Source organism: Moschus berezovskii, chromosome 24, assembly GCF_049115385.1.
Source record: "Moschus berezovskii isolate FMDL1 chromosome 24, NW_MosBer_1.0, whole genome shotgun sequence".
Taxonomy (NCBI): Eukaryota; Metazoa; Chordata; class Mammalia; order Artiodactyla; family Moschidae; genus Moschus; species Moschus berezovskii.
Window position 1 is genome coordinate 30,552,127 of NC_142483.1, and position 23,781 is coordinate 30,575,907.

General features: G+C 40.5%; 1 protein-coding gene across 4 annotated transcripts in view; it reads right to left on the reverse strand.

Moving 5' to 3' along the window:
- Positions 1-7,953, reverse strand: part of FOXP1 (forkhead box P1) — a 401,475-nt gene extending 393,522 nt beyond the window's left edge. For 3 of the 4 annotated variants that reach the window (XM_055414316.2, XM_055414317.2, XM_055414313.2), the window contains exon 1: positions 7,880-7,953. The gene's annotated coding sequence lies outside the window, so the exon portion shown is untranslated. The remainder of the gene's footprint in view (positions 1-7,879) is intronic. The other variant, XM_055414315.2, reaches the window with a different exon arrangement.
- Positions 7,954-23,781: the final 15,828 nt, after the last annotated feature.

Consider the following 23,781-nt stretch of genomic DNA (forward strand, 5'->3'; position numbering starts at 1 on the left):
CATGATCTTCATCTTCTGAATGTTGAGCTTCAAGCCAACCTTTTCACTCTCCTCTTTCACTTTCATCAAGAGGCTTTTGAGTTCCTCTTCACTTTCTGCCATAAGGGTGGTATCATCTGCATATCTGAGGTTCTTGATATTTCTCCCGGAAATCTTGATTCCAGCCTGTACTTCTTCCAGCCCAGCGTTCCTCATGATGTACTCTGCATATAAGCTAAATAAGCAGGGTGACAATATACAACATTGACGTACTCCTTTTCCTATTTGGAACCAGTCTGTTGTTCCATGTACAGTTCTGACTGTTGCTTCCTGACCTGCATACAGGTTTCTCAAGAGGCAGGTCAGGTGGTCTGGTATTCCCATCTCTTTCAGAATGTTCCACAGTTTATTGTGATCCACACAGTCAAAGGCTTTGGCATAGTCAATGAAGCAGAAATAGATGCTCTTCTGGAACTCTCTTGCTTTCTCCATGATCCAGCGGATGTTGGCAACTTGATCTCTGGTGCCTCTGCCTTTTCTAAAACCTGCTCGAACATCTGGGAGTTCACGGTTCACATATTGCTGAAGCCTTGCTTGGAGAATTTTGAGCATGACTTTACTAGCATGGGAGATGAGTGCAATTGTGCAGTAGTTTGATCATTCTTTGGCATTGCCTTTCTTTGGGATTGGAATAAAGACTGACCTTTTCCAGTCCTGTGGCCACTGCTGAGTTTTCCAAATGTGCTGGCATATTGAGTGCAGCACTTTCACAGCATCATCTTTCAGGATTTGACATAGCTCAATTGGAATTCCATCACCTCCACTAGCTTTGTTCGTAGTGATGCTCTCTAAGGCCCACTTGACTTCACATTCCAAGATGTCTGGTTCCAGGTGAGTGATCACGCCGTCGTGATTATCTTCATCGTGAAGCTCTTTTTTGTACAGTTCTTCTGTGTATTCTTGCCACCTCTTCTTAATATCTTCTGCTTCTGTTAGGTCCATACCATTTCTGTCCTTTATCGAGCCCATCTTTGCATGAAATGTTCCCTTGGTATCTCTAATTTTCTTGAAGAGATCTCTTGTTTTTCCTACTCTGTTGTTTTCCTCTATTTCTTTGCATTGATTGCTGACGAAGGCTTTCTTATCTCTCCTTGCTATTCACTGGAACTCTGCATTCAGGTGCTTATATCTTTCCTTTTCTCCTCTGCTTTTCGCTTCTCTTCTTTTCACAGCTATTTGTAAGGCCTCTTCAGACAGCCATTTTGCTTTTTTGCATTTCTTTTCCATGGGGATGGTCTTGGTCCCTGTCTCCTGTACAATGTCACGAACCTCCGTCCAGAGTTCATCAGGCACTCTGTCTATCAGATCTAGTCCCTTAAATCAATTTTTACTTCCACTGTATAATCATAAGGGATTTGATTTAGGTCATGTATGAATGGTCTAGTGGTTTGCCCTACTTTCTTCAATTTAAGTCTGAATTTGGCAATAAGGAGTTCATGATCTGAGCCACAGTCAGCTCCTGGTCTTGTTTTTGCTAAATGTATAGAGCTTCTCCATCTTTGGCTGCAAAGAATATAATCAATCTGATTTCGGTGTTGACCATCTGGTACTAGGAATCAAATCTGATGCCCTAAACTGTATTTCACTTATGCTTTTTTTTTTTACAAGTTGAGAGGGTACACATTATAAATCAAGAACAATTCATGGTGCTTTTAATTTATTTTATAATCTTTCCACAAATCAAGAAGTGAGTATATGATTTCATAAGTGCTATCTTTTACCACTAAAAGCTGTGGGATACAGAGAGAGCCAAGTCCCTCTCTGTGCTTTGGTTTCCACACAGCAAATGCACAATGAACAGTTCAATCTGGCCCAAAGGAACAACACGACAACTGTAACAGACCCTCTGCCTTAAGCAAGTGAAAGAAGTCAGAGCTCAGTGAAAGACATCTATTTCTACATCCTTTCAATCCATATAGACTTGAATTTTCTAACAAAAAAGAGATATGTAAATTTTCAGGGCCAATCCATACAGAGTGTAATTTTTTTTTTTTAATTAGAATTTACAGGTAACTTAAGACATGTTCTATAACAAGGCAGAGGATCAAACAAGCTCAACTAACTGAAGGGTGAAACATCTCCCCAGGAAGGCAGTGTATGGATACTGCAGGACCCTGAACTCCGCAAATTCACAGTGGGTTTTGGATGTGGATCAGGTTTCAAACACTGAGCCGTCCCAGCATCTGAGGTTTATAACTGGCCTTATCTGAAACAGATCCCTAATATCCAAGAGTCAACACGTCAACAACAAGTGTAAGACAGTTCATCCCACTCCTTGCTCATTTTGCACTTTTTAAAGTTCACTCAGTGCATGAAATGAGTAACTCTAGTAGGGAATCAGGGCTCTTCATCATCTTTGCCCCCATTAAAATGATCGCAAGAGAGTGCAATATGGGTTTTGCCAGTGAGGCTCCCAGTACCCTTTTGATAATCTTTCTAAGTCAACAGCATCATAACTGTGCTCCAGTTCCTGTACAAAGCACTGTGCACATATTATTTCACTTAATCCTTGCATGAACACTAAGAGCTGAGGCATGCTAGTTCCCCAGCCTCAGGTAAGTATACTGAAGGGCAGCGGGGAGAGATATTTGTCCAAGAACAAAGAACCAGGGAATGAGAGGGCTGGGATTTGAGCTTGCAATTCAATGCCCTTAATTAACTTGTACTGCCCATCATAAGCTTTAGGACCAGACAGCAAATGATTCTGTCTTCATGGGGAAGATAATGTATAACCCTTTCCAGATGGGACACACAGAGTACCAAAACCTCGTACGGTGTGGAGAGGAAGCTACCAAGAGAAAACCCAGAGGTAGGATTCCATTCCTGTAACAAAGGTGACGTGCATGGTTTGCTTTGTTTTCTGATTCTCTCACCCAGATGAAGACCTCTTATGTACTATGAATTACAGAAATCCACAGGGAAATCCCAAATATCCTCTGACTGATTCAATGAATGCTGACTGCCAGCCTGCCTACTATTGACTGGGCACTGTCAGCCACAAGGAAGCCACACTGAATCAGACAGACCTGCCCCTTGCTTACTACCTGGTAAAGAGGTGTATTCAGAAAGTGTCAGAAGCTGTAGTAAATGAAACACACAAGGATCCTGGATGCCTCAGAGTTGGGCGGGGCGGGGGGGGGGATCAACTATAATATGGGTAGCCAGGGAAGGTCACTTCAAGAAGTTGATATTTGAACTGAACAAAAAAAGATGAGAAAAGGGGTTAGCCCTGTGAAACACAGAAGTTGTTCCAGGGAGAGAATCCCATGGTCCAGAGACGAGAGATTTTATGACATCTGAACATGGCAACAGTGTCTAAATAAAATATTTGAAACCATAGAGCAAAAATGTAGTTTCCAAGAGTCTCTTGAAAAAGCAAGATCTTCAAGTCACCTCTTTCACAGAGTCAACTACTCAACAGACAGGCATGCTTGCTAAGTCGCTGCAGTCATTCTTGACTCTCTGGAATCTTACGGACTATAGTCTGCCAGGCTTCTCTATCCGTGGGACTCTCCAGGTAAGAACACTGGAGAATTTCTTCCTCCAGAGGATCTTCCCAACTCAGGGATCGAACCTGCATCTCTTAGGTTCCTCGCTCTGGCAGGTAACTTCTTTGCCACTAGCTCCACCTGGAAAGCCCACTCAACAGACAGCCACGGTCAAGTCTTTGGGACATACTGCCAACTGAGCCGTCTATGAGTACTGCTGAGAGTATCAGTCACACAGCAGCTTCTGTGTGCAGACACCACTGTCCTCTGAGGGCCAGTCCCAAGAAGATTTGTGAAGGACCAGAGGCTGCTCTATAGACTCAGCACAGAGGCAGGGCCGGGGATGAGACTAGGCCAGACCAACCTCGTGTGGTGTCAGCCTGCATGAGTGAAACCTTGAGTTTCAGATCATCATCAGCAATACCACCTTGAAAGCAGTTAGTGAATTTTGCTTGCTAGGCAGGCTCATTGTCTGAGTAAGTAAAAAATGGGATAAAAAAACCACTGCATGCCTGTCAGGGGAAACTGTCAAAACAGGACCCAGAGATCTAAGTCCTGTTAGCCGGGCTGTCCTGCTCCATACATGGTTGCAGTGCCCTTGACAATGGGCATCAAAGTCACCTCTTTGGGCTTTTCTTAAACTTCCAAGCGAATGCTAGGCAAGAAGCAATGACTGTGAACTATACATTGTCTGCCAGTAAAATAAGAACCAATGAGCTAACCAGGAGGTAAAACTCCTCAAAGACAAGGATTTCCACCGTTTCACCCAGCATGTGTGGCACAATACTGGCATTTTTTACCAACCGGAAACTGTACTAAGCTCTTTACACACATCACCTCAGTAATCTGTTACAGGAATCTAGCTCCTATCTGTATCCCCATTTCCCAGATGAGGAGGCCAAGGCCCAGAAAGGTTAAGTAACTTACCCTCCTGGTTCACTCAGCCAGTAAATGGAAAAGGTGGAATGTGAATCTCATCTGATTTAATTGCAATGCAGACACTCTTGCCCATATTGCTATCCTACATCTACAGCAGGCATTCAGTAAATGTCTAGGAGTGTGTCACCTACCATGTTCTATGAGCATCTATCACAGACTAGCATAGGCAGAGACTACATGAGGAAGTAAAGGGAAGTCTCATTCAGTGAGATAGTAATTTTCACAAGAATAAAGTCCAAACCAACCCAGAAGAGAGAAATGGGAATGATTCACATGTCTCTCCCATCCCCCAAGGGAAGCTTTCACCAGATATATGGCAAAACAGGAAAACCAGAGATGCAGAGTAGACGGCATTGTCCAGACTCAGAGACAGTATAAAGTCATCAGTGACAGCCCGCACACATATTGGGAAGAACACAATTAAGTGAGGGCCAGTATGTCCTAGGACCTCACACTAGCACTCAGTTCAGTTCAGTCACTCAGTCCTGCCTGACTCTGCGACCCCATGAACTGCAGCACACCAGGCCTCCCTGTCTGTCACCAACTCCTGGAGTTTACTCAAACTCATGTCCATTGAGTTGGTGATGCCATCCAACCATCTCATCTTCTGTCGTCCCCTTCTCCTCCCACCTTCAGTCTTTCCCAGCATCAGGTTCTTTTCCAATGAGTCAGCTGCTCACATCAGGTGGCCAGAGTATTGGAGTTTCAGCTTCAGCATCAGTCCTTCCAGTGAATATTCAGCTCTGATTTCACCCTAGCACTCAGACTGAGAAAATCCATTCACAAATCTGGCAGTTTAAATTTTGGTTGATAGCTCTCTTGAGACAGAAATTTCTTTCTTAGAATTTGCCATGGCACTTGCAGCAAAAATATTACAGTACTAAAATATTTACTGAGATATGTATCTCTGCTGAGAATTGAATAAGCTGAAATTCAAACATATAAAGTTCAAGTAAGATGTTATACACACCAAATCAATAGAAGAAAGAAGGCATTCATCCAAATAAATAAAAATTAGACATGGAAGAAAAACTGATAGCGTGATTTCATGTAAGTAACCACAATTGCAGCTCAATAACCATACACCTTCTCTTCATTACTACTAGAACCTGGAACTGATCTAGGACATCAAATCCCTCAAGTCTACAGATGTAATTATCAGATGCCCTTATGTTAACAGTGACTAAAATGATGTAAGTAGAAGCCATCAAGGAAGACTTCATGGAAAGTTATTTAAAGAGGGCTTCCTCAGCTGGGAAGACTACTCTTTTTATTTCTTGTAATGTTGCCCCTTTCAGGATGTAGAAGCAATGGCTGGACAGCCAGCAGCCATCATGAGACCTTGAAAATAAACAACACTTTAACAGCCAAGTAGAGATAGCACAAAGATAGGAAACACAGATTGCTCTCCCCTTGATATCTTTTATGAGAGAGAAAATACTACTAATCTTTTAAAACTTACATACTTGCATCTGTAACTAGAAAATCATTCTTATCTGATATAAAGACATAAAAACATAGCTAAAGATTATCCTACTTTTTGTCAGAAAAAAAACCACTAGAAAATTCATGAATTGAGACTCTGGTTACCCCTTTATTCACCAAACTGTTTGTTTAAGTATGACTTTCCCTCTTAATTAGTACTAGTCCAGGGAAGCATATTTGCTGAATCTGTCTCTATGTTTTGACATGCATGACTTGTGAAATTCAAACACACTTGTAGACATCCAAAGCTATTTTAAAGGTGGAAGATCTGAAAACACTCTCCAAATCTGATGATTAAAGGAAATTTAATAGTTCCTCATTGGCATTTGATCTTTAGACTGCCATAATCTATCCATATAGGTCTTCATTCATATTTGCTACTAAAGCAACATTTCAAAATAGAAGGAACGTACAGACAAACCACAGGACTTAGAAAATAAAAGAGCTTCCCCTCACACTCATCTAGCTCATGAAAGCCCAATGTGATTAAAAGGGTGAAACAGGTATACTGCACTAGGTGACGCAGAATGATGGTCTAGAGCATCCATACATTTGTAAGGAATTTCAAATTTTTCAAAGTGCTTTCATGTACATTACATGATGTTTCATCCTTACAACTACATGCAGGCGTTTTTTAAATTCCTGTTTCATTCTGATAAACTGTTTGCTCAAGATCAGAGGGACTGCTACCCAGTGAAGTATCTTGATTCTAAGTCATTTATCTCCTTTGATGCATTAGATCAGTTCAGTTCAGTCAGTTCAGTTCAGTCGCTCAGTCGTGTCTGACTCTTTGCGACCCCATGAACCACAGCACGCCAGGCCTCCCTGTCCATCACCAACTCCCAGAGTTCACCCAAACTCATGTCCATTGAGTTGGTGATGCCATCCAGCCATCTCATCCTCTGTCATCCCCTTTTCCTCCCACCCTCAATCTTTCCCAGCATCAAGGTCTTTTCCAATGAGTCAGTTCTTCGCATCAGGTGGCCAAAGTATTGGAGTTTCAGCTTTAGCATCAGTCCTTCCAATGAACACCCAGGATCGACCTCCTTTAGAATGGACTGGTTGGATCTCCTTGCAGTCCAAGGGACTCTCAAGAGTCTTCTCCAGCACCACAGTTCAAAAGCATCAATTCTTCTGCACTCAGCTTTCTTTATAGTTCAGCTCTCACATCCATGCATGACCACTGGAAAAACCATAGCCTTGACAAGACAGACCTTTGTTGACGAAGTAATATCTTTGTTTTTTAATATGCTGTCTAGGTTAGTCATAACTTTCCTTCCAAGGAGTGTCTTTTAATTTCATGGCTGCAATCACCACCTGCAGTGATTTTCGAGCCCCCAAAAATAAAGTCAGTAACTTTTTCCACTGTTTCCCCATCTATTTGCCATTAGATCAGGGGTCCACAACCTATGGCCTTTAGGCCAAATATGGCCCTTGACCTGGCTTTGCAAATAAAGTTTTATTGGAACACAGCCATGCTCATTTGTTTATCTATTATCTATGCCTAGTTTTGTGCTACATCAGCAGAGGTAACTAGCTGCAAGAGAGACTCTACAACAAACTACTCTCTATGCTGACTATAGTCTATGAGGTTGACTATATTTATTATCTGGCCCTTTAGAGACAAAATTTGCCAATCCTTCATTACATCACACCTCCACAGACATGATCCAAGTTACAAATCCTATACTGCAAAGCCATAAATTTATCATGGAATGCAATGGGCTTCCGTCTATGGGGTCATGCAGAGTCGGACACGACTGAAGTGACTTAGCCGCAGCAGTAGCAGCAATGGTTTTGGAACTCATGATTGATAATGGGGCATTCCATTATCTTCTGAGGGATTACTACCTCCAATATCATGTCACCTGCAAGGGTGGATGGCAATTGTTGATCAGTACACAATACAAGTGTTGTTTGTTACTTACCCTGAATTTTTAATGTGTCTCACAGCCATAAAAAGTCTGGAGGTCACTGGTTGAGGGCATGCATAATGCCACAGGACTGCACCATACAGAGGGACACTGAAAGCAAAAATAACAGAAGAGGTTAAGCAAAGGAAGTGACAAACTGTAATGCTTCAAAAGTAACACATCGGTGTAAGCCTTATGTCTTCCTTACTTACTCATGACTTTACGTTCAGTATGTAATTGAGTATCTGCATATATAAGCATCTATTTCGTCCTTTCCATTCTAGAATCAGCACTCTGTTAGCTCCTAATTTGAGCTCTGTACAGAATTACAGCAGAAAAGTGTGGAATATTATAAAGCCATAAGTACCTTATTAAAAAAAAAAAGACAAGCTATTTCTTTTGCAGCCAAATACCAACTCTTACTTGCTAAAGGTTACAGTTCTTTTCCACTGCATTTGAACTACAGAAGAAGGCTGTGACACAGCAACTCCATCAGCCTCTGCATGTGCTCAGGTGTGCTAAGGCTGTGTGCCTTCATGGCTGGAGTGGGTATTTATGAGTGGAGTATTTACCAAACCCATTGCCAAGTAAGCTGAAGTTGCTGACAGACAGTTTAACTCATCCTCAAGTGGGTTCAGGAAGTTTCTGTGAATAGCAGTCAGCAGCAAGGTTTTACATGCCAGGCTGTTTCTGCTTAGATCCCTGAGATGGTAATGACAGCTGTACAACCCTGAAGGCAACAGGAGGGTCCCGCTGTCAGTTGGGGGGAATGGAACTACAGGAGGAGCAAAAAGCATGACCTCTTCCCTGTGTGTGTGTGTGTGTTGCTTCCTCGTAACAGTAAACTCAGACAAAAGTCTGTGAACGTATGTGTCTTCTAATCTAATCAGACAGAGAAGTTGAAACCGAAAAGGAGATGTATGAAGTTTTATGATTTGAATAGTCATGTATCTCCGGAAACTATGTGGGCTGTCTGTCTACCAGGGCTCAGAGGAGAGTTAAGCGGTGGGGCTCCCAGTGGCTGCTTTTTCTTGATAAGAGATAAACTCAGGCCAGATTGGTCCACACTTTGTTTTCTAGGTATCAGCTATCAATGTGAATATAAACTGTTTGTCAAATACATTACAGCTTCAGAGTCATCATTCTCATCTGAGTTTAACATGCTGTGTTAGCATTATTCCCCTTCAACAAGGCAGCTTAAGAGCATGATAAGAATGCATCAAAAATATTTTTCCAGATAATTTCAGTTGGCAAAGTTCAAACTTAATTGGTGACCTCATTAATGAGCAACTGCCACCACAAGAAAGAGGACTGTTGTCATGGACTCATCAGAGCAATGAGATAACGAAGTTAATTATATTGTTTCCAATGGATTTACACTGGCTTCCTTTCAGGGTCTACATTTTCCAGACATTCGGTATGACACTCCATGGGTTTGCTCCTCTTCAAAACCCATCAGTTGTGGGCTTCTCTGGGAAACGTCGGCGGATCACAGCCCTCACATCAGGGCAGAGCAATTGGAAAACTTTTCTACCTTTTATTATCTACTTGTAAAATGTTATAAGCCTGTAAACTAGTTAATTTATGAGCCATGTTAATAATTTGCCCGCACTTGATCGCAGGTTTCACAAACACGGTTTGCAGGGATATGGGAGGATAATTTGTAGGTCCAGCTTCTCTCCTAAGGGGACACTAACTAATTTGACACAGTAGCATGACACTGATGGCGGGGCTCACTAATGACCACACTCCAGGACGCGGCTGTCAGCCCGCCGTTCCAGGGAGAAGCCGGCTTGCTTTCGCCACAGCTCGGTACACGATGCTCAACTAATTACTCAGACAGCAACATTAATGAGAGTCTTGTGTTTATTTTCAACATACTAACCAGCACTTAGCTTCCATTTGTCGGATATGGTCACTGATTAAACTGTGGTTCATGAATAGTAAATCTGAACTCGAATATAACAAAGGATCACCCAAGAAAAAAGGAGGAACAGATGATTGGAAAACCATCCTTGTCAACTTGTTTTTGGCCTCAAATTTCGTCAAGGACAAAGTGACAGGCAGTAGGAAATGCCAAGAGTTCCAAGAAAAGTGAAAGGAGTATTTTTAATCACCTACGGCCATGTACAAGCTTGACTCTTCACCAAAGTCACAGAATCACCCTAAGATTAAGAGCAACTTCTATCTCAAATACACTTCACCACGTTTACGATACTAAATAAAGATTTTTTTAAGCTATTTTTTTTTCATGGAATGACCAAAAATTTTGTTTGCTTTTAGTGTTCTTTTCAACCTTACAAAAGTTTGATGAGATTGTCTCAAATACGAGCTTCACAAACATCACTAAATACAACTGTGTTTTTTCCAAATGTATTGTAAACCTGTACTCAAGGGTGTTTTAAAAAGTGTGTTTTAATATCCTCTCATGTGTCTTGTTTCCAGTCTACTAAACCTTGCAATCAAGTTCTTTCTACTTTAAATTAAATTTCTATTTTGGTATGATAAATTTTGTCCTTCATTTAATGGTGATTATAATCCTAAAATATTTATATAATCATCATTTAAAATGAATAACTTAAAAAAAGTGTGCACAGATCCACGAGAGGTATTAAAAGATCGAAAATGGTCCTGATCTGGTTCATTGTAAGATGTGCACTTTGAAGTAAAATGATAGTGGTAGTATTTCAAGAGATGTTCTATCTGTCCGGGCGGATAAAAATTCCAATCAACACTGTGTATGACTTCTGCTTTTACAGTACAGCAAAATAAATACGAGTCCACATAGACCACTCTGGGAACGAAAATGCCACTGCATACAACATTGCTTACACATGTATCTCTAAACCGATTCTACGACAGATCTGCAATTTCAGAATGCCAAACTATGTAAACGGCATACAATATGTGGGGGAAGATCCGGATACCAGGCTAATTTTAAAAATTTATTTAAACAAGTATACGGATTGATTGTCCCTACCCAGCGTGACTGTCTCCCAATGTTATTAACATGGGTACCCGTGAAAGACAGGTTCTGGGATTACTAGCATCTATCTCTGTGCAGTTTAGGCCTTAAGTATGTGTCCTGCTAAATAACTCAAGAAGATGTGGTCAGACAGTCAGAGACTGGTTCAATGTTCATCAAATCTCCACCCATTTCTTAGGTGCACAGTCGGGATGGATTTCCAGCTAGGTGGGTCCTTGTGTCTGAGTTCTGGCCAAACAGATGGAAGTGGGTGTGTTACTTCTTCCTGACCCAGAAGCCTCCTGAACTATCCCTAACGCCTCTCTCTTCCCTGGGTTGTGGGCCCAGGGGTCCAGGGGAGAACTCCAGGGCCTGCAAGATGGTACAGTCACTGGGTGATAAGAGTCAAGATCCCTGAAGCACCACATGGAGCAGACCACCACATCCCATTCCCCCACAACAAGACAGAGGTGTCTCACAAATAACACCTGCACTAAGATAAGCCTCCCAGACTCAGAAACGTCTGTTGCAATTGCCAGTATCTCGTATCAAAATACACAGACCTTTTCTAATTTGAACCTGGTTTCAAAATTATACTTGAATCTTGGGAATACCGCACGTAAATTGGTAAATTTGAAAAAACCCCTAAAGGTATATTACAATTGTGATTATCAGCTCCTCTATTTATTATAAGCATAGAAAAGAGAAAGGGGACAGCCAGCGAATGTGTCCCCAGATGTGTCAAATGTATCTTTCTTTACTTCATCTTCACATAGCCTTGTGAAGAGATCTGACTCCCAATTTATGGATAAGAACACTGAGCCTGTAAGAAGTGAAATATGAGCTGATGTCAGGGAATGTCGATTCAGGAGACATTTTCTTAGTTGAATGCCTCTTGGCTTTTAATATCCAAAATTTACAGAATATACTTATTTCTAACTCAAGCACTTTTGGTTGTTGCTTATAAAAGAACAAAGATCATGACATGCTCTAAAATATAATACAATATTTTCAATTAAAAGTGTGAGGAAAAAGTGCCCAGTGCCAATATAATCAGAAGAACGTCAGAAACTTCTACAGTGGTTTTGAAAAGCCAGCAACAAAAGGGTATGTGTCACAGATATTCTTGGTGATTTAAAATAAAAATCCACATTAAAAAAACAATAATAACAAATGCATGTTGAGACCATATTAACTGGTAACAAATCAATATCTTAAACATTTTTACATTCTTAATGTGATGATTATGAAGTATATATAAGTCATCTTACTACGTATACTTTGGTCATATTTGAGAACAGGGGTTAGCAACCTTTTTCGCTGAAGGGCCAGGCAATGAATAATTTAGATTCTGTAGCTTTTGCAGCTGTTCTAAGTTCCCTCTGACAATTACCCTACTCTCCCACTACAGTAGGAAAGCAACCAAAGGGGAAAAGTAGACAAATGGGTTCTATGTTTTGATAAAACTTTATTTACAGAAGCAGGTAGTGGGATGGATGTGAGGCCAGGGCCATAATTTGCCAACTGCTTTTTCTTTCTTTATCCCCCTCCTTTTGTTGAAAGTATAATTTGACTTATTCTATTAGTTTCAGGTGTAAAACACACTGATTCACTATTTTTATGTATTATAAAATGATCATCATCATTTCTAAGGCGAACTTCTGCCTTAGAAAATTGATTGGAGGTTTTACATACTGACACATAACACACTATGATTTCTCCCATGTAAATGGAAAATAGTGCCACTGTAACATGGACATGAGTTTGAGTGAACTCCGGGAGTTGGTGATGGACAGGGAGGCCTGGTGTGCTGCGATTCATGGGGTCACAAAGAGTCGGACACAACTGAGCGACTGAACTGTTCTGAACAGAAAGAAAAAGCTGATGGTTTTTCTTAGCCAGTACAATCAAGTCCCTGTCTTAAGGTAAAAGTTGTAATAGTCTTTAAAATAATCTTATAAGATTTTAAATAATTTAAAATAATCTTTAAAATAATCTTATAATAAGGACTTTAAAAAAAATAAGAAAAATAAATAATTTGTAGATTTAAAATGTTACTGCAGAAGGGTGTGCTGGGGGCAAGAAATGGCAACCTCTGGAAGTTCCAAAATCAGGCACAAAGTTCTCCCACATTAGAACCAAAGAGTTTTCTTGGATTTGGGGTATGTTCTTTATTAAGCAACTTCAGAGCAGGAGCTACATGTCCAATGATAGAATATGCCAGGAAAAAACTCATCAAATATCTTCCGTTATTTTCCCAAGAAAGTAAAGTTGTTGTAACAAGGTTCACTTTTTGTTTTTTTTTTTTTTGGGGGGGGATGGCAATGTTCACAGACATATACAGACAGAGAAATGCTTTAAAAAAAAAAATCTTGGTTCCCCATTAATGTTTTATGACAACAGTGAAGTACACAAGATGGTTCAAGACATATAAGAGATAAACTTTATGAATCTATTTTACCTAAAATGTGAATCCCAACAGAACAAAAAAAGCAAGTCAATGATAGCCCAATCTGACAACAGAATATCTTGTAGTCATTAAAATAATTATGGGAATAGAGAAATGTGTGCAGATGACTGTTATAATGTGACATGAAATAAGCAAGATAGAAAAATCATAGCTACAGTAGACTCTCAATTGCATAAAAATTAAATATATGCATCAAAAAAACAGAAAAAATAAAATGGACAGAGTTTGCCTTGGAGGAAATGGGATTAGTTGCTATTTTTCTTTAGAACTGTTTATATTTTTATTTTCCAAAACAAAGCAACTTCTCCAATATTGGTTATAAAATATGAAAAAGCTGTCTTCAAAAAGAGGAAGACATTTGTCGTGCATTCATTGACACTCATTTATTAATGGCTTGATTGCCTCTTTTTCAGACCAGAAATGTCTTGAGAGCAGAGATTCATGACATCTCTCATGTCCCAAACACGGCATTACAGAATCTCATGCACTGAATTAAGATTCTTCAAAACAACTGAACAGTCCACCTTACTTTTAAAAAGTCCTCTTCATGAGATTCTATAAGTAAATTAATTTTTATACTTTTAAGTCTTTCAAAGAACAAACCAATTTTGTAGAAACAGCTTGATTACTTGAGGATTATAGCTGTAAATCATTTGCCTGATGCAAAAATTATACTTTGTCTCTTCTTCCTACACTGGCACACAGTAACTTAAGTCTTTCAATAACTTAAAACAATTCTAAGTCATCGGCTCCTTAAAAACAACATATGTATTGATCACGAAACTTGGCACTTCATAAATACTTACCCCAGTGTATTACCCTGCTTTGAAAAGGGAATGGTGAGCTCCTGATTGACAAGTAACTTAGCAGGAAGAGGGAGGAGATGAAGAGGGCTCCACGCTGTCTCCACACTCACTCTCACCTGTGGAGGTCCTTCCCCAGCAGTCAAAAACACGCGACACAGGCAGCCACCGCTCATCACTGTTCTCTCTCTCAGCCAGTCACTGTCTGTCTCAGGCACACACATGCATGCGGGCATACTCACTCTGCACGCTCTCTGCACTTGCATGCTTTCAATGGCTCCCCAGTACTTGGGGGGAAAGAGATCAAAACTTGCCCTTAGCCCATACAAGGCCCTCATGATCTGGCCACTGAACATCTCTCCAGCCTTTAGCTCAACTACTAATCTCCACTGGCCCTGTCCAGCCTCTCACTCTAAAAAAGCAAAAGATTACAGGTCATAGTAAACACTTTACTATATATTTTCCTCCACTTAATGTATGATGAAAAAGTCCCCATAATATCTTCTTAAAAATAACCTGATATGAATATACAAATGGGCTTCCCTGATAGCTAAGTTGGTAAAGAATTCACCTGCAATGCAGGAGATCCCGGTTCAATTCCTGGGTCAGGAAGATCCACTGGAGAAGGGACAGACTACCCACTCAGGTAATCATGTGCTTCCCTTGTGGCTCAGCTGGCAAAGAATCTGCCTGCAATGTAGGAGACCTACACAAAAAACTTAAGTCTTAAAAGTAACTTCAGTTTTCTCCCTACGACATAAGCATTTGCCCATGGGTCCTCTGTAAGCCCAGAGCAATGGGAAACCCAACCTGTGTGTAGTCACACTCCCACCTGGGATACAATATTCCACCCTCCAGTGGGGAATGAAGGCAAGCCACAGCTGGATCATCAACAAATCACCCTGCCCCACTCCAGAGGAAGATGGGCTTTCACTTGGGAATGAAATAAAAGACATCTTCCTTGTGACACACACCAATCAAGGTCCTCTGAAGGTCATGGCTCTTCCTGATCTCGGGGAAAACAGGGATATTTATTGATGCTGCTGCTGCTGCTAAGTTGCTTCAGTCGTGTCCGACTCTGTGCGACCCCATAGACAGCAGCCCACCAGGCTCCCCCATCCCTGGGATTCTCCAGGCAAGAACACTGGAGTGGGTTGCCATTTCCGTCTCCAATGCAAGAAAGTGAAAAGTCAAAGTGAAGTCGCTCAGTTGTGTCTGACTCCTAGAGACCCCATGGACTGCAGCCTACCAGACTCCTCCGTCCACGATGAGCAGCCTACAAGAACAAGAAGTGCTATGCTCTATTGTGATCAAACATTAGCGGCCAAAACCAAAGTAACATGATGCTTAGCATTATCACATAATAACCAGTGCCATTTCAGTTTCCTCTTCATGGGCACACAGGAAGTTTATGTTGCCCTGTTTTTCTGACTCTTATGCTGGAACCAAGTGTCTGATTTCTTGTCCACTGGAAGGAGCAGAAGCAAGGTGCACCACTTCTAAGCTTGACCCAAAAAGAAAAAAAAAAAAAAAGCCAACCATGTTCCCTGTTCTTCCTCCAAGAGCAGGAAGAGCCCACATTCCCAGAGCAAGTAGCAGATGAAGACATTCTATGGGCACACACAGATGTGAGGGGCCGTGACGCACATCTTTATCATGGCAAGCTTCCACGGCCTGTGGGCTGTTAGTCATGGCAGCTAGCACGACACATCCTGACTAATGTACTCACACCTTACTATAGCCCCCGTTAGGATTTCCTTGAACACATACTTTCCTTTGGCTTTGTCTCCACCATGGGACCATGTCTTAATATTCTGTGTATTCTCCTTTTAGAAAAGATCTATCACCGTGTCTTCTGAGAAGTGGGTTTTGTTAAGAGAGTAACAAATGATGAATCAATTAAGAGGGCAAGCAGTCACGTGATGGTTAACTTTTTCTGTGATTACCCTGAGTCAGACACTGTGTTCAAAGCTGAGTACAGTTTCAAATTGTGACCAATGAGGTCTCTGCCCTGATGAGGGCCACAGTCTACCAGGAAACAATTCAAGCAAGTGGAAAATATCAACAGAGAAATGTGACCTAAGCACAAGAGGTCAGAAAAGGCTGCACGTCACAAATGATCTGGAAGCCTAAGACATCAAAGGTGAACAGGACTTAGCCAGGGAAGAGGGTAATCCTATGATTCTCTTGATTAAAACAGAAACGAGAAAGCACAAACACCAGGCCTTAAAATAATCCACCTTCTGCCTTCTACCATGACTTTATAAATATAACTTGGGAGTACCAGAACTTCCAATCCAAAAACAAGGCCAAGTATATGCAGTAATGCAAAAATAAAAGAATGCAATTACACTTTGCTAAGTGTCTCAATGGTGTAACTTAAGACAAAACACTTGTTTTTCTACCACTGACAGGGAGACAGGAGCAGGTTATTCACACTAAAACTGCTTTTCTAAATTATCTGAGAAAATAATATTAGGAGAAATGAGGCAGCCTCAGTTCCCAGACCGCAGCACTATTCCTTCTTAAATTTCCATCTGTCTCCTCCTTTTCATAAATATCACAATGATCCCTCAAGAAAACCAAAGTGGGCTTTGCTTCTTCTTTAAATCCATAAACCCAAGAATAAAGAGCACTTAGAACAAGATCAAGAGAGCCGGGTTCTCATCAGCACAGGATCACCACTAAGTTCTTGTCTTGAACTGGGTCCCCTCGTTTGCAGACTGAGAACAGTGAGTCTGGAGAACTGTAAAGTTCTTTCTGGCGGCACTAATATATCTTATAAAGAGGGGCTTTCAAACTTGCATGCTCATCACTGTCACCTGAAAAGTTCATTAAAACAGGACTGCTGGGTGCTAACCCAGAGTTTCTGATTCACTAAGGCTGTGGAAAGGCCAGAACATTTGCATTTCTGTCACCAGGTGATGCTGCTGCAGGCTCAGCCACCGCAGCTGAAGTTGGAGGACTTCCCTGTCCACCTGCATCCGGACGCCAGCCCAGGAGGAAGATGCTCTTATCCTAACAAGGACCAGCCGAGTCTGTTTTAGGTAGGGCCTCTTCCAGGGTTCCATGCCCAATCTCTGGGGACCAAGGCCATAGTCTCTCTCCCAAAGAAGGCTACTCTCCGGAAAATACCTGAAGCTCTGCAATCCTGTCCTCAGGAGCCACCTGTATGGTTTGTTCTGCACCCTGAATTGGAAATGGCTGCCTTGGAGGGCCTTGCATCAGTCTCAAATGAGACCCAGCCCTTTGCCCTGTCATGCAGGGCCCAACATCCCCCTCCAACTTCTCCCATACCATCCCATATCTGCTCTTACTCCTAACTCTTGAGGCTTAGCCCTCACCTTTCTCTCTGCCTAAAATGTTCTTCCTTTAGGTGTTTGTATACGGAGGACATTTTTAACCTTTGTAACTGAAATTAGATACTATCTCTTTCATGCCTCCTTCTCTGATCAGACTGTCTTAAATGACCCTGTCAGGGTACAGGACGTATACTGTTTCCTTCATGTATTTTTATTCTATGTAAATACACTGCCCCTCCACTGCACTGCATTACTGACTCTCTCTGCTTCCTCTGCAGGAAGGCAAACTCCATGAGAGCAAGGATCTGCTCTACTTTCTTCCTCACTAAGTGCCCCTCCCCTGCCACATGCAGCACAATGACTGTAATACAGTAGACATTCAAGAGGTATTTGCTGGATGCACAAATGACTAAATTATCAAAATCATCCTATGTAATCTTTTAATTAAAAGAAAAACTAAGGAAAAGTCAATAACCATAGACTGTAATATCACAAGTTCCAGAGCCCAGGGAGATGTGTAATGGCTCGTGGAAAGACTACAGTTTCAAGAATGAGGCATCTGTTTCACAATTTCAGATCTGGGAAACTGAAGTGGGTCAAAGGCTTGGGATATCCTTGGTCGTACATCTCAAATCCCCCAAGAGGCCCCCCTCTGTCCTCTACAAACCACCCTCTGCCACTCCTGCAAGGCTGTGTCCATAACCCTTAGACATCCTGAACTTCCTTCTAATGTCACCCTACTCCCACTGCCAGGTGTAAAGGGAAAGAAAGTTCTTTGCAAGCTGAGCTCCTCTACCCTGGTTGACTCCGAAAAACCACTTGTAAGTGGTGTATGTTAACCACAGTTCGTAATATTGTCACAAGTGTTTGACTAAAAAGGGGACAAAGCCTTTCAAGACAGACCGCCTCTATTATGTCATTGAGAATATTCCACGCCACACCTAAAAGCTAACACAATCATTTCTTTCTATGCCATGGCAACCAATAGAGGTAATGCTGCATTTTTGCTCAGGGCATTCTATATGCTCAAAAATGTTCACACCTTTACAAAAAAAATATGTTAAACTAGAAATTTAACACAACTTGTCATAAAAGCTGACACCCATACACTGAAGAAGAAATCAAATGACATGAGTTGTACCTGGCAGTTCAACCGAATACAGGATAAATACTCTTCACGAGGCAGCCAAAGCAATGGTGAGAAGTTCAAATGAGGGAGATGAAGTGAACAAATATTCAAAATGTCTTATACCAAATGATTTTTCTAGAATTATTTTTTAAAAATCGTTAACATTTCTAAGGTTTTTAGCAGCCTGGTGGGGAGAAATCAGTGCCAGTTCTGGATTGGACGCTAATTTTACTTCTTGTGCATACTTAGAAAAGTCACTCTCTGAAACACATTGCAAGGAGAAGGTTTAATGAATTCAATTATTCCAAAGGTTCCTTCCAGTCCAGATTCTTTGAATCCATGACATAGTTTCTGGATTTCCATCTTAGGCAGATAAACACAAGGAAAAGGGTCAGCTCACCTCTCTCCCCTCCTCATGGTAAAACAAATACTGTGAACACGGCTATCTCTTATCACAACCTAGGGTGTGGGGTGACTATAATTTGGTGTATTGTATTGTTCAAATAAAGTTATGTTTCCATGTACTGCAGGAGGGTGAGTTGATGTAGTAATTACCTGTTACTCTTGACAAGTAAGGTAATTAATGTAGCAAAATACCACTGCAATGTGTGTAAATTTAGACCACCATAATTAAAGCACCCGTCTGTTCAACAAACTGTTCAATTAAGAAAAAATATTGACGGTGTACATTTTTGGAAATTAGAAAACGTATGGAATGAATGAATCTCCCTTGGTTGACATCCGTTTCTAGAATGTTTTCTCAGCAGGGAGCATGCATAAAGGGTCATAATAGAGTAACTTCCACTAAAACACAGAAGTGTTTTGTACATATACTATTAAGAGTCTCTTGTGGAAGTATTTTATTGAATGCTCATTCTATGCCACATACACAAGTCAGAAAATGAACTTTGGGAGGATCTGAACCATCAAAGGACAACAAGGAGCAAAAAGCTGAGAAGTTATTATTGTACAATGACCCAAGTAACAGCACTGTCCTCAAGTATCATAACCTGATGACACAATTATCTACTTGCCAATATTCAAGAGCAAGAGATACTAAACAACATCCTGGACAAATAAAATAGCATCCTCCCTGTGCTTCTGGAACAGAGAGGCAACTGTATCAAAGTTGGCTTCATTAACTTTTACTCTGATTTCTCCCTGTCTACCAGTCTTTTTTTTTTTATTGATTGATGCATAGTTGACTTATAATGTCGTGTTAGTTTCTGGTGTCAGCAAAGTGATCCAATGATTATACACACACACACACACACACACACACATATGTATATTAGAAAGTATATATTTTCATATTCTCTTTCACTATGGTTTATTACAGGATAGTAAATTAAGTTCCCTGTGCTATATAGTAGGACATTATTGTTTATTACTTAGGATGTAGCACTTTATATCTGCTAATCTCAAGATCCTAATTTATCCCCTCATGCATTTTTCTGTTTGGTAATCATAAATTTGTGTTCTACGTCTGTGAGTCTGTTTCTGTTCATACCCAAAGGTTAAAATGTTGAACAATAAAAGACTACCTGGTCCTTCACTCGAAGGAAAGCTAACACCCCTGTTAATCAGATTAAGAATATCCCAAGCCATGTCAAAAGTCAAATCCCCACAGAAGTTAAACCAGAACTGCCTTGAGGAGGAGAGAAGATTCCATCAGTTATCAGATCAAGGCGAAAGCCATTACCACTAAATGTGTTCACAAAAAAGAAAAAAAAAAGAGCTCACCGATATCTGTTGATAACTGGAAACAAGTCAGGGGTCCTTTCTGAGAAGGAAATTGTAAGGGTTTCTCTCAATTCTTCTCCTCAGATAAATTCAAAGGAAGACACAACAAGTCGGCCTAAGTAAAGAAACAGCTGGAATCCAGACAAGACTAAACAGTGTGATATGGGGAAAAAACGGTAGATGATTTCAGTGTCACGCAGTGATGTATACACTTGCTTTTGGTCTCGTTTTCACATTTTTGTAAAGTATATCTCACCTTGAGAGATAGGAAAATCTAGACAGAAGTAACTACAAGCCACCTTCAAGTGAATTCTCAGCTTATCACATTAAATTTAGGTCCTAAATGTTCTATATCTGAGAACTTGGATATCTCCCCAAGTAAAGAATAAAAAGTACAAGGAGACATTCTAGACAGAAGCATGATGAGGAAATGAAATGGTTTATCCAACTAAAATACTCTGATTTCACATGTGGAAATAATAAAATGATATTAAAAGGACAAAGATGAAGAAATCACTTGCTCTAGCTGCTGATAAAAACAAAGCTGGAAGGTCGCAGTAGTGAAGTAGACTTTGGAAAATTATCCTTAAAATTTACATTACCTGGTGGGCACTAGAATATTAACTTTCAAAATGAACTTATTTTTTCTATTTTAGAGCAGAGGGGGTGAAGGGATGAGTGAAATGGGTGAGAGAGATAAAGAGGTACAAACTTCCAGTTACAAAACAAATGAGTCACAGAAATGCAATGTACAGTAGCCAAATATAGTCAATAATCATGTAATATCTCTGTATGGTGACAATTGGTAACTAGACTTATCATGGTGATCATTTTGTAAGGTACATATAGAATTATCCAATTACTCTTTTGTGCATCAGTAAGTAATGTATAGTGTTGTTCATCAATTACATCTCAAAAACAAAATTCATAGATAAAGATATGATATTTGTGGTCAGCAGAGGTGAGAAGGCTGGTAGTAGGTAGGGGAAGGGCGAAAAGGATGAAAGTGGTCAAAACATACTTCTAGTTACAAAATTCCCAAAGAAACGCAATGCCAAATATTGCTCAAACTATCAGACAATTGCACTCATCTCACATGCTAGTAAAGTCATGCTCAAAATTCTGCAAACCAGGCTTCAACAGTATGTGAACTGTGAACTTCCAGATATTCAAGTTGATTTTAGAAAAGGCAGAGGAACCAGAGATCAAATTGCCAACATCCGCTGGATCTTCAAAAAAGCAACAGAGTTCCAGAAAAACATCTATTTCTGCTTTATTGACTATGCTAAAGTTTGACTGTGTGGATCACAATAAACTATGGAACATCCTGAAAGAGATGGGAATACCAGACTACCTGACTTGCCTCTTGAGAAACCTGTATGCGGGTCAGGAAGCTATAGTTAGAACTGGACATGGAACAACAGACTGGTTCCAAATAGGAAAAGGAGTACGTCAAGGCTGTATATTGTCATCCTCCTTATTTAACTTATATGCAGAGTACATCATGAGAAATGCTGGGTTGGAGGAAGCACAAGCTGGAATCAAGACTGCCGGGAGAAATATCAATAACCTCAGACATGCAGATGATACCACCCTTATGGCAGAAAACAAAGAAGAACTAAAGAGCCTCTTGATGAAAGTGAAAGAGGAGAGGGAAAAAGTTGGCTTGAAGCTCAACATTCAGAAAACGAAGATCACGGCATCTGGTCCCATCACTTTATGGGAAAGAGATGGAGAAACAGTGGAAACAGTGGCTGACTTTCTTTTCTTGGGCTCCTAAATCACTGCAGATGGTAATTGCAGCCATGAAATAAAAAGACACTTACTCCTTGGAAGAAAAATTATGACCAACCTAGACAGCTTATTAAAAAGCAGAGACATTACTCTGCCAACCAAGGTCCATCTAGTCAAGGCTATGGTTTTTCCCGTGGTCATGTATGGATGTGAGAGTTGGACTGTGAAGAAAGCTGATCACTGAAGAATTGATGCTTTTGAACTGTGGTATTGGAGAAGACTTCAAGAGTCTCCTTGGTTGCAAGGAGATCCAACCAGTCCATCCTAAAGGAAATCAGTCCTGAATGTTCACTGGAAGGATTGATGTTGAAGCTGATACTCCAATACTTTGGCCAACTAATACGAAGAACTGATTCACTGGAAAACACCCTGATGCCGGGAAAGATTGAAGTCAGGAGGAGAAGGGGACCACAGAGGATAAGATGGTTGGATGGCATCACCAACTCAATGGACACAAGTTTGAGTAAACTCTGGGAGTTGGTGATGCATAGGGAGGCCCAGTGTGCTGCAGTCCATGGGGTTGCAAACAGCCGGACACGAATGAGTGACTGAACTGAACTGAACTGATAGAGAAGTAAGGTGAGGCCCAGAGGCAGCTAACTGGTATGGCTGAGTTTTCAAAAGCTATGGTACTAGAACAATTTGTTCTCCTTGGAATGGGATAAATATGTCCCTGGGCCCCACCTAATCAAGTCACATACAGCATTTGACTAATACATTCGTCTTTGTACTTACAGTTGTGACTGGTATCTTAAAAATTACCAGGCATTCTGGTTAACATATTCCAAATTAATGGTATGAGGTATTGTGTAATGATCTAAGTTAGGAATAAAGTTTTGATTTGAATTGTTGGCTCAGCCACTTGGAAAAACAACAACAACCTGGAGCTTGGGATCCTCTGAACCCAAAACGGCATTAAATAGTTATGTCTAGAATTTGCTTTACTCCAATATAGAACCCAAGAAAGATCATACCAACATCTTCAACTTCAACTTTATATAAATGAATTCTTAGCGTCCTTCAATAGCATTGTGCTATGAGGCTCTTTCACTGCCCAGACAGAATTTGAGAACCATGGGGCTGGAGGAAGACTTTTCCAGGTCACATGCATCCCTCCAGATGTAGAAGCTAATGCAAAAAACTGATAAAAGGTGACAGCCAGCAAAAGAATAGAAGACAGAGAAAGACCTAATGATATCTGTTGTATTTATTCATCTTTAACCTATAGAAACTTGAAATTGACTGAAATGCAGAATAGATAGTTCATCCTTTTTCATTCTCAAAATTAATAAAAACTAGAGTTAAAAACGAAATGGTGAATGGGTAAGCAGGAACAACTGAACTGATGTTAAGGTGTTAAAATGTGTGAGTCAACATTTCCTGGATTTAAGCAACAAGATTTCAGTGGGCCACAATCACTGATGTGAAGGTTCCCAAATTCTGACCCATATGGACTTCACACCCACTGCCCTTTTAGAGAAGAGAAAATAATTTTAAACTAGACATCAAAAATGCAGAAAGGTGAGATGGATATTTAAAGCACTTCTGACTCTTAGATTTAAATATCTTCTGCTATTTAACTTCAACTGAGGCATCCAAACAGAACAATAATCAGAACTACTTTTACCTAATTAGGCAAATAAATATCACATAAAGGAAATATTATACTTACATACTATGCACTACCTTTTTTTGCAACAGTTTTATGCAA